The sequence below is a fragment of the Ictidomys tridecemlineatus genome, chromosome 14 (genome assembly GCF_052094955.1).
Source record: "Ictidomys tridecemlineatus isolate mIctTri1 chromosome 14, mIctTri1.hap1, whole genome shotgun sequence".
Lineage (NCBI taxonomy): Eukaryota > Metazoa > Chordata > Mammalia > Rodentia > Sciuridae > Ictidomys > Ictidomys tridecemlineatus.
Window position 1 is genome coordinate 49,253,672 of NC_135490.1, and position 10,946 is coordinate 49,264,617.

The 10,946-nt window shown below is 36.7% G+C and overlaps 1 pseudogene; it reads right to left on the reverse strand.

Moving 5' to 3' along the window:
* Window positions 1-1,331: 1,331 nt before the first annotated feature.
* LOC144370374 (coiled-coil domain-containing protein 71L-like) lies at window positions 1,332-2,261 on the reverse strand (annotated as a pseudogene).
* Window positions 2,262-10,946: the final 8,685 nt, after the last annotated feature.

Below are 10,946 nucleotides of genomic sequence, written 5' to 3' on the forward strand. Positions count from 1 at the left end.
TCATCTAAACACATATCAACATTATACTTTTTAATTATTAGGTGGTTTTATTTGTTTAGTTATTCCAGATTGCTTGAAGATGACAATTTTGTAGCCTAAAATTGGAATGAGATTAGAAATTAGATTTCCTACCAACAGAAAAAAAAAAAACCACAAAATGAAATATTCTTAATGTGGCAATATAAAAATTTCTTGTCATCCTCATTCACAGAGTTTTTTAATCACAGTTTTAATGCATTAAAATATGTGCATTTAAATGGCACTTTATTAGATAAATTTTAGCACCTAATTTGCATGTTTTAGGTTTCTAATTTTCAAAATTTTAAGGGTAGAATCATTGATATTTTAAGGACTACAAGTATACTAAAAATACTATAGTAAATATTATACATACATATGTATAAAGATACGTTCAATGTTTCATAGGTAGATGTATATATGAGACAAATTCATTGAATGTTAGAAGCTGATTCTAAAATTTAAGTTTGTATTTATGCTAATTTGGTCAAATCATATGGATGAATATATATATAACAAACACGATATACTATGATGTTGAGAATAAAATGCTCTGATAAGCTTTGCACAGCATCTGGTTGATATTTTGATGAAATTTGTTTTTTATATTTAAACAATACTTGATGATAATGTGAATGTTAATTTTCTTTCTAATTTTCTTTCCATATTGGTTGATATGCTTACTTTTTAAAGATAAAGGCTACTACTTTGGGGAAGTAAGTTTAAAACGTTAAGCAATTGGACTTTACATCTCTTTTGTTTGTAATCACTGAGCCCATGAAAATCAAAGCCATATAAATTCTTGCATTACTAACAGTCAAGCTTGAACCTCTCAAAAAAAAAAAAAAATCCTTGGTCAAAGCTTTGAAATTCAGTAAAAATTCAGAAACGAGTGGGATTCAGAATACCCTGAGCACAAACTAGTGCAACACCACAAAACATGTTTGATCTTCTGTCCAGAAAGAGGGGTGGCAGTCAAAAAGAAAAATGGAGGCGGGGGTTAAAGAGCAAGCAAATTCTGGCTTTTATTACACAAGCACGAAAACAAATTCCTTTGGAAAAGAGTGACTTCTTCGGAGGACTTCCAGACCAGTGAGGTAGAGTCCGAACGGGAGATAATCAATCTGCCCCTATAGTCCTGGAGACTTCTCAATCTGGGGTTCGGAAGCAAAGGGACCTCCCCTGTGAGTCCTGCAGTCTCCTCCTTCGCAGACGCGGTGTGGGGAGGCGGCAGAGGGTACACCTGTCCCGGAGTTCCAGACGCGGGGACGCATCCCGGGGGCTCGGGGCAGGGAGGCCACCCGGGACTTCCTCGGGAGCGTAAAGTGCACTAGGGGACGGTCCTGGTGGAGTCTGTAAACACTCCACTGACACTCGTTCATTTCTCCAAGCAGAAACTCCATCTTGGGCCGGGGACCTGCAGGAGGCGCCCTCGGGGCGGCGTCTCAAGCCCGGGGCACCGGGAAGGGGCGGAGCCTCACCACGGGTTCCAGGTCCACTCGCAGGACTTGGCGCGTCTTGCGTCGCGCCGCCGCCAGGCTGCGCTCGCCCCACACGTCGCCGCCTATGCGGATGGTGGGGAAGGTGGTCAGCGTCGGGGTGGATGCCCTCCAGGTCTCCTCCAGGGTGCGGCCCCCGAAGCAGGGCTCGGGCGCCGAGAGCTTCTCCAGGCAGGACTCCTCGGGGCCGCCGGCGGCGGCAGCAGCGGTGGCGGTGACGGTGGAGGCGGCGGGGGCAGCCAGGGCCACCTCCTGCCCCCGGCGGTCGCCCGGGCTCCGGCGCCTCCTCCTGGCGGCCGGGCGCGGGGCCGGCCGGCGCGTCAGGCCGCGGGCGGTAGGGGTTCCGGGGGTCAGGCACCAGGGCTCGGCAGGAGGCGTAGCCGTGGACGTCCTTGCTGCGCAGGATGTGCGGGGAGAACTGGTGCTTGAGGCTGCAGAGGAAGCTCCAGAGCTCCGCATCCGAGCTCATGAACTCCGTGCTGCGGGGCATGAACAGCTTGAAGGCATCGCCCAGCGCCTTGGTACTGTCGGCCAGCGACAGTTTCTACGGGAGCACACCACCTTCTCCTCCCGCTCTAAAGCTGCCGCCCTGGGCAGCCGCAGCCAGGGGCCGGCGCCAGCGCCTCTTCACGCTGCGCCGCATCAGAGGCCACTCTAGGCCGCCAGCGCTCGCCTGGTCTCGCTGTCGCCGCCGAGCCCGCCCGAGTCTGGCTTGGCTCGGCTGTGGTGGCCGCTGCTGGTGTCTCCAGCCCGGCGCGTCTCTCGCTACTTTTCTCGCCTCCCCCCCCTTTTTTTTTTTTTTTTTGGTACCAGGGCTTGAACTCGGGGCACTTGACCTCTGACCTACATACTCAACCCTATTTTGTAATTTTATTTAGATACAGGGTCTCACTAAGTTGCTCAGTGCCTTGCTTTTGCTGAGGCTGGCTTGGAACCCGCAGTCCTCCTGTCTCAGCCTCCCCAGCCTTGATGATACGGATAAATAGCTGAGATTCTCACCTATTTCTGATTTTATTATTTGCAAGTAAAAAATGTATTGTCATATAACCCATATATTCCTTTATAGTGACCTATATTCTCTTATTGCTTTATGTTATTACTTTAAAATAACAACCTATATTCATTCAGTTTTGACCTTATGATGCTCTTTTAAAATACTATACAAATCTCAAGAGACAAAAATTTTATAAAGGACAATTTAAAAATCAGACTTATCAAATAAACATCAATAATTACCTATTGCTATTAGTTATAAGAGTAGAAGAAAAAGTAGGTATCAAAAATTAGATCATGTAATGGAAATCTTCTAAAAATTCATTAAAAGGGAAGAGATTATCCAGAAAAAATAAATGTAAAGGTACACCTTATTTTGAGACTAATCCTTGAATGCCACCTAGTGACAAAAATAAAAATTTTCTTGAAAATATTTGATGTCGGGCTGGGGATGTGGCTCAAGCGGTAGTGCGCTCTCCTGGAATGCTTGCAGCCCCGGTTCGATCCTCAGCACCACATACCAACAAAGATGTTGTGTCCGCCGAGAACTAAAAATAAATATTTAAAAAAAAATTCTTTCTCTCTCTCTCTCTCTCTCTCTCTCTCTCTCTCTCTCTCTCTCTCTCCTCTCTCACTCTCTCTTTAAAAAAAAAATATTTGATGTCGCCTAGTGGCTATCTGAAAAAGGAGCCTTTCATAAAACAAGTATTTTTTCCATACTCCCTCTTTTTGAAATTTATTCATTTATCTCCATAATCATAACAAATCACTGAAAACCCTGTGTATAATTTAAGGTACAATGGATATGGTAACAAATAGTATGGTCCCTGACCTCACTTCTCTAGTCATGGAGGTGAGACATGTATAAGTAATTAAGATGACAAATAGAAGCCCAACATCCACAGAGTCTAGCAAATACTGGATACTCAAAAATATAACATGTAAAAGTGACATTAGAGTATAGTGTAATAAAATTAATTCTTCCTTAACAATAATAAAATCAACTCCAATGGTAATTCAGAAGTCAGACTCAAGTGTCACTTAATATTTATCTATTTAAACTTTAGTCTTTAAGGTTATCTTATTTATTTTTACTATATGTGTTTTTAAAAAAAACTAGTTAAAACCATTCATATGGTTTCTATCAACTTTATATAGTTTTTAGAAACTAAATAAGCAAATATAATCATGAGTATAATTTTTAATTAATTATATATATATAATCTGCTTAAGTAGGGCTACATATGAAGGGATCATCAGAAAATAGTGATACTATATTGCTTACCAACTTGGAACAGGCACTTATTGAATTTTCACAATGAGAGCATCTATATTTCATAAAAAAGAAAATTGGGCCTTTCTAAGTGAAGTGAGTAGAGTAATAGCTTCCTAGGGCAGAAGGCCTATGTTGAGGAGTAATGAGAATCAGAAGTGGGAAGGGTAATCAGACTGTGGAGGTTTTAACTCAAGAGCCAGTATATGTACAACATCCTGAAGAGACAAGAACTCTGTGTACACAAAGAATGTATATGTTAGGATATAGAATAATTAACAAAGTTATAAAGTATGGAATATAGGGATTAGAACAGAGTATACACTGAGCAACATGAATACATTTTAATTAGCCTGAAATACATATATCAGTGTTTCTCACAGTGCAAAATTAAGTGGTTCTTTATAGGAAAGGGATTTATTACTTCTCAACTTTAGCATTATGGAGTCATCCCCATTAGGCATCAATCAGCAAAGATGTCTCATAAAATGTTTGCATTAAATTATACTTCATAAAATATTTTCTCCAATTTTTCTAAATTCATGGTCAAAATTGATATTCATGAAATCAAATATATTAATAAAGGCAACATTACTATCCTAACATAATCTTTATGTTGATTAGTGATATTTTAGAGTCTTGTGAAGATTTTTTTGCAGTCTAAGGACTTACAAATCCATTATCTTAAGAATGCAGCACAGATTTATGTTATAAACCAATTTCACACTTGATGTGTACAGATGACTAAGTTTAATTTCACATTCAACTATAATTTAAAGGAGTTTGTTTCATTAACAGGAAAATTTACTGTAACAGGGAGCTCTTCCATTAAACTAAGATATGAGCAAGTTTAGCAATGGCTATTCTTCATTATAGTAACTAAAAATTTTCAATCTATATGTTTCATTATTTAAATGCCCTTTATATCACTAAATGGAATTGTGCTCAGAGTGTGTTGACATTTCTGAAAATGACATTTCTAGCAAGTACTTTAATTAATATGAGATGAACTTAAGGGCTATTTTTATACGCAGGGCTAGATCACACAGTTTCACTGGTTCTACTTTTTTGTTCCCAGGAAAGAGTTCCCTGAGGACAAGAGCATTGTTTTACTTACTTTGTGTCTTCTGCATAATAACATCAACACATTGTGACTACCACTTACAAAAACTAACAAGAACCAATTCTAGGTGTGCTAAGATTTAGTATTCCTTGACATGCTCTTTAAGCTAAATTTTAGAAAAACAGGATTATTTTTTCTTTTTTACTGTAAATGTTAAAAGAAATTATGGCTACCATTTTGGAAAATGTTTAGTTCAGGTTTTAGAAGAAAAGAAGGGACAATCTTAATGTAGGGTAATGTATTTTTTTAAGTTATTACATTTTTAATAAGATTACAGAAGTCTTAAGCAACAATGAAAAGATCTTGGTTAGAGCTAAATAGACCACAGTTTGAATATTATTTCTAAAAATTATAACTTAGTGACCTTAGGCAGTTACATGTCTCTCTGAGTATAATATCTACTTAGCAGCTCTGACAGAATAAGAGAATGTACATGAAGCACCAGGCAGTCTCAAGCCTATGCTACTATTACCATCACTTTACAGTAATAGATTTTATCCCATTATAAACACTCTTGGGCCAAACAAGAGTGTTTATAATGGGATACTTACACCATGTAATCAGGATAGGCAATGGGGACCAAAATTGAGCTATGATAATATTTTCTTTGGAGTCAAATTTTATTTTCTAATCTTTTTTTGTTGTCCTGTAATTTTGTTCAGGTAAACCAGTGCTCTTCATGCTTTTTTTTTTTACTTTCAAACTTATCTTCCAAAACTTATGTATCCTCTGAACTCAGACTAAGTTTATTATCATCATGAAAAAAGCCTTTTTTGATAGCCCCAGGTCAAACATATTTTCTCCTTCTACCAAGTACTTCTATGAAAGTTGTCATTTTCTTTCCATGTCTTTTTTTCTCCTTTTGGACTATATGCTTCTTAACAGAAGAACTACATAATGTAGAGTGTGTCTTTCATTCTCTATAAAGAGTCTTGTAAATAACCCGAATAGAATTTTTATAGGCTGTTTAAGAAGTACACCAGATAGACTTCACACAATAAGTAATATTTGATTGTAAATATGATTGTGAATATTTCATTCATTTATTCAATATTTACATCTTAGCTAAATTACCTAAATTATTTGAGTTAACTTTAAAAAAAAGGATACTGAGGTAGGAAAGCGTTGAATACTTGTGCAGTCATTAAAAATGTCATGAAAACATTGCACTTAATTTTGAACATTCATTTGAAAGTTTGATATATATATACTCTAAATTGTAAAAATGTTATTTTCTTTACCAGTTGAGATGTTACCTATGCTTTCCAGGTCCATTATTTAAATCCTATTATTAAAGTCTCCCCCCACACACTCCCACATGCCTACACACACACACACACATTTGAAATAAAACATTATACTCTTGCTCAATTTAGGCAATCACATTTTACATAACAAAGATAATCAAATGACCTAATAAAGACAAGAAATCTTCATAAACCTTAGGAAAACTTCATACAAATATTAATCATCAATTAAGCACTAAACATATCAGTTATTGCTATTTCTGTTTCCCTGATTTGTAAACTTTGGATTGTATTTCTGATCTATAGCAAAACCTCATAGATTGCAAGTGTGGTCATTTAACAATGAGTTCCTGTCAGTATAGTTGTCTACATTTATACTGCTGTGAGTTAATCAACAATATTGCCCCCCACCACCCCAGCCTCTTTTGTCTTATGACTATATAGCATAATCTGTATTCCTAAATACTACAAAGCAAAAATCAACTCAACCTTTATCATTATTCTTAAAGCTGACAATTCTATCCCAACTTTTGACTGATCAGATCTTACCTCTGCATTTAGGTTATCTGCAAGACTTTCCAGAAACTGACTCTCAATTGGGTTTTTTTTCAGTGAGCAGAGTGAGGTAATGGCTGAGTTTATCATGTGTTGTTATAATGACTCCTTCCCCATATTTGTCAAATTGTGGTTGTCCAGCTTGGCCAAATATCTGCATGACATCTAAAATTCCAAGGTCAATAAAGGAGCCTCTTTTGCAGCATATATTTGTGTTCCCTAGATAAGGAAAAGTTAATAAAAATTTACATAAATATACATAAATATAATCCTGAAGAGCTGAATACTGAAATTGGGCAAATACAGTAAGATCTCAAAAGTGTACTTTAACTAATCCCTTCATCATCTGTGATAGTTACATTTTTACAATATAAACTGAATTTTATTGGAGAAAATATTTTTTCTCTTATATAAATTAACATTCAAAGAAACAGCCAAATCACAATATTTTTTCTAAATAAATCAATCCACAGGTTTGTTTTAACACTCACACAAATCTGTATCAAAAGAAGGTAAGCTCCTACCTTAATAATAACAGCGTGAGCAGGGAGATTGAAACCCCAGGCTAATGTAGCTGTACAGACTCCAGGTAGTGTCATCAATCCCCATCTATACTACCAGAAACAACAGCACAAACATCCCCGTTTCTGCTTAAAGTCTCCTATATTTCAAGTTTGCCAAACTAATGTTTCTTATCTTTTTTTAAAGAGAGAGAGAGAGAGAGAGAGAGAGAGAGAGAGAGAGAGAGAGAATTATTTATTTATTTATTTATTTATTTTTAGTCATACATGATAGCAGAATGTATTTTGACATATAATACATACATGCAATGTACATACATCAATCATATTGTCTATACTATTCTGCTGTCCTTCCTATCCTCATTACTCCTCCCCTCCTCTCACATCCTTTCTCTCTTTCTAATGTAATGTGACACACTTTTTTTTTCTTTTTGTCATTACAACATCATATATGTATTCTGTATAATAATGAGGTTCTCCTTCCATCTTTCATGCAACTCCCCTTTACCCTCTTTTTCCCTCCCACCTCTCTTCCCTATTTAATGGTAGCCTTCTTCTCATGCTCTTCCTCCCTGTCCCATTTTGAGTCACCCGCCTTATATCAGAGAAGACATTTGGCATTTGTTTTTTAGGGATTGTCTAACTTCACTTAACATAATCTGCTCTAATGCCATCCATTTACCTGCAAATGCCATGGTCTTGTTATTTTTTAGTGCCGAGTAATATTCCATTATGTATAAATGCCCCATTTTTTAATCCATTCATCTATTGAAGGGCATCTAGGTTGGTTCCACATTCTAGCTATTATGAATTGTGCTGCTATAAACATTGATGTGGCTGTGTCCCTGTAGTATGCTCTTTTAAGGTCTTTTGGGTATAGTCCAAGAAGGGCAATAGCTTGGTCAAATGGTGGTTCCATTCCCAGCTTTCCAAGGAATCTCCATACTGCTTTCCAAATTGGCTGCACCAATTTGCAGTCCCACTAGCAATGTATGAGTGTACCTCCCCCCCCCTGCATCCTCGCCAGCACTTATTGTTGTTTGACTTCATAATGGCTGCCATTTTTATTGGAGTGAGATGGTATCTTAAAGTAGTTTTAATTTGTATTTCTCTGATTGCTAGAGATGGTGAGCATTTTTTCATGTATTTGTTGATTGATTGTATATCCTCTTCTGAGAAGTTTCTGTTCAAGTCCTTGGCCCATTTGTTGATTGGGTTATTTGCTTCTTTGTTGTTTAACTTTTTAAGTTCTTTGTATATTCTAGAGATTAGAGCTCTATCTGATGTTTGAGGAGTAAAAATTTGTTCCCAGGATGTAGGCTCCCTATTCACCTCACATATTATTTCTCTTGATGAGAAAAAACTTTTTAGTTTGAATTCATCCCATTTGTTGATTCTTGGTTTTAACTCTTGTGCTATAGGAGTCTTATTAAGAAATTTGGGGCCTGCCCCCATGTGATGAAGATTAGGGCCAACTTTATCTTCTATTAGACACAGTGTCTCTGGTCTGATTCATAGCTCCTTGATCCATTTGAGTTCACTTTTGTGCATGGTGAGAGAGAGGGATTCAATTTCATTTTGTTGCATATGGATTTCCAGTTCTCGAAGCACCATTTGTTGAAAATGTTATCCTTTCTTCATTGCATTGTTTTAGCACCTTTGTCAAATATAAGATAGTTGTAATTTTGTGGATTGGTCTCTGTGTCCTCTATTCTGTATCATTGGTCCACCTGCCTATTTTGGTACCAGTACCATGCTGTTTTTGTTACTATTGCTCTATAGTATAGTTTAAAATCTGGAATCGCGATACCACCAATTTCACTCTTCCTGCTTAGAATTACTTTAGCTATTCTGGGTCTCTTATTTTTCCAGATGAATTTCATGATTGATTTTTCTATTTCTGCAAGGAATGTCATTGGGATTTTGATGGGAGTTGCATTGAATCTGTAAATTGCTTTTGATAATATGGCCATCTTAATACTATTAATTCTACCAATCCATGAGCAAGGTAAATCCTTCCATCTTCTAAGGTCTTCTTCTATTTCTTTCTTCAGGGTTCTGTAGTTTTCATTGTATAGATCTTTCACCTCTTTTGTTAGAGCCCACTTTTTGTCCTTAATTATACCTAAAGATTACAATTTTTCTATTTTCTTTCGATTTATCAGCTGTATTACAGTAATACCCTTCTCCTACCCAACTTGGCCTTTATTCTTACTCTTTCTCTAGCTTAGATAGCAGTGCCTAGTGAAAAACTTTGGGTTTTTCAACTGGTTTTTAAAAACTCTATCTACACTAGACTGGGGATGGAGTCAAGTGTCATAAGACTTGCCTAGTGTGTGGGAAAACCTGGGTTCTATCCCCAGCATGGCAAAAAAAAAAAGATTTAACCCTAAAAATTATATTTACACTTAAGCACCTTGGTGAACTATAAACTTTCAAAAAAATCATCCATAACTGATTTATGAAAGAGGCATATAAAATCGTACTGAGCAAGATAATGGTTTTATCTTGGATGAACTTAAGTTATGATGGAAGAGGCTGAGACTTTCACAAAATCTATAAGTTAAAATGTATTTTTCTGTACTGATAGAAAGATACACTACAAATTATTTTTCTCATGTCTTAGTTTTTTATTCCACACTTTCACAAGCATTTTAAATTTCTTTTCTTTATAATTCTTCAAAACAAAAAAGAATACTGGATAAGAGATGAAGGGGTTAAAGATGTAAGTAAGCTATAAAACAATGCAATATACTCGAGAGCAAAGTATAATCAATACAGAAATATGGCAGCTTTAGTGACAAAATCTGTAACATAAAGAGACTTGGACAAGAGGACAAGCTGGTTTCTAATCTGCTATGTATGAAAATACAGGTCACTTGATTAAAAAAAAACATTAAAATAAATTTTATAACAACAAATTATAAAACATCAAATTGATAAATATTTTAATTCCTAGTTTTTAGTTTGAAACATATTAAAATATTGGGGTTCTATGTTTATTTTGCCATCCTTATTGTTCTACCTACTAGGTTCCCAAAACTTTGCAGAATTTTGCTTCCTCATCTCAACAAAAAAATTTAGGAATGATTTAAGATTTAAATGTAGAAAACAAACTTTAAATCTATCAGAAGAAAAATACAGGAGTTCATAAACTTGGTATGCACTAGGAATTCCAAGAAAACATAGTAAAACAAAAAAAGGTACAAACCATAAAGGAGTTGACTAATTTGACTACCTTACAATTAGTCTGCATGGCAAGAGCAGATGGAGTTGGCTCATTTCATCTTATTCTTGCTTATTACATTTAAAAACTCTAGAGAAAATGGATGAATTGGACATCAGGAAGCTCTAAAAAGTGGAAATGAAGTAGGACTATATGAAGACCTCAGGACTCCAGAAAAGAACTGGCAGTGAGTAGCTGGCTTTGCTTTCTTTGCTGCCTATATATCCCAGACTGGCAAAGCAGCTTACAGCTCAGAATGTCAATGAAGTGGTACTCCATCCTGAAACAATCCAAAAAATAAACAGAAACAACAATTACAAGATGAGACTGCTTTCTCTATACAAAGGCAAAGAGAGGACAAACCCAATAAACACAATCTGTGTGACAAGAGCCAAAAACCATAAGAGAAAACAGTGGTCCTTCCCCAACTGTGTGCAGACACTGGCACAGTGGGGTAGGAATAGGTACAGAGTCCTAACCACTGTCTCACT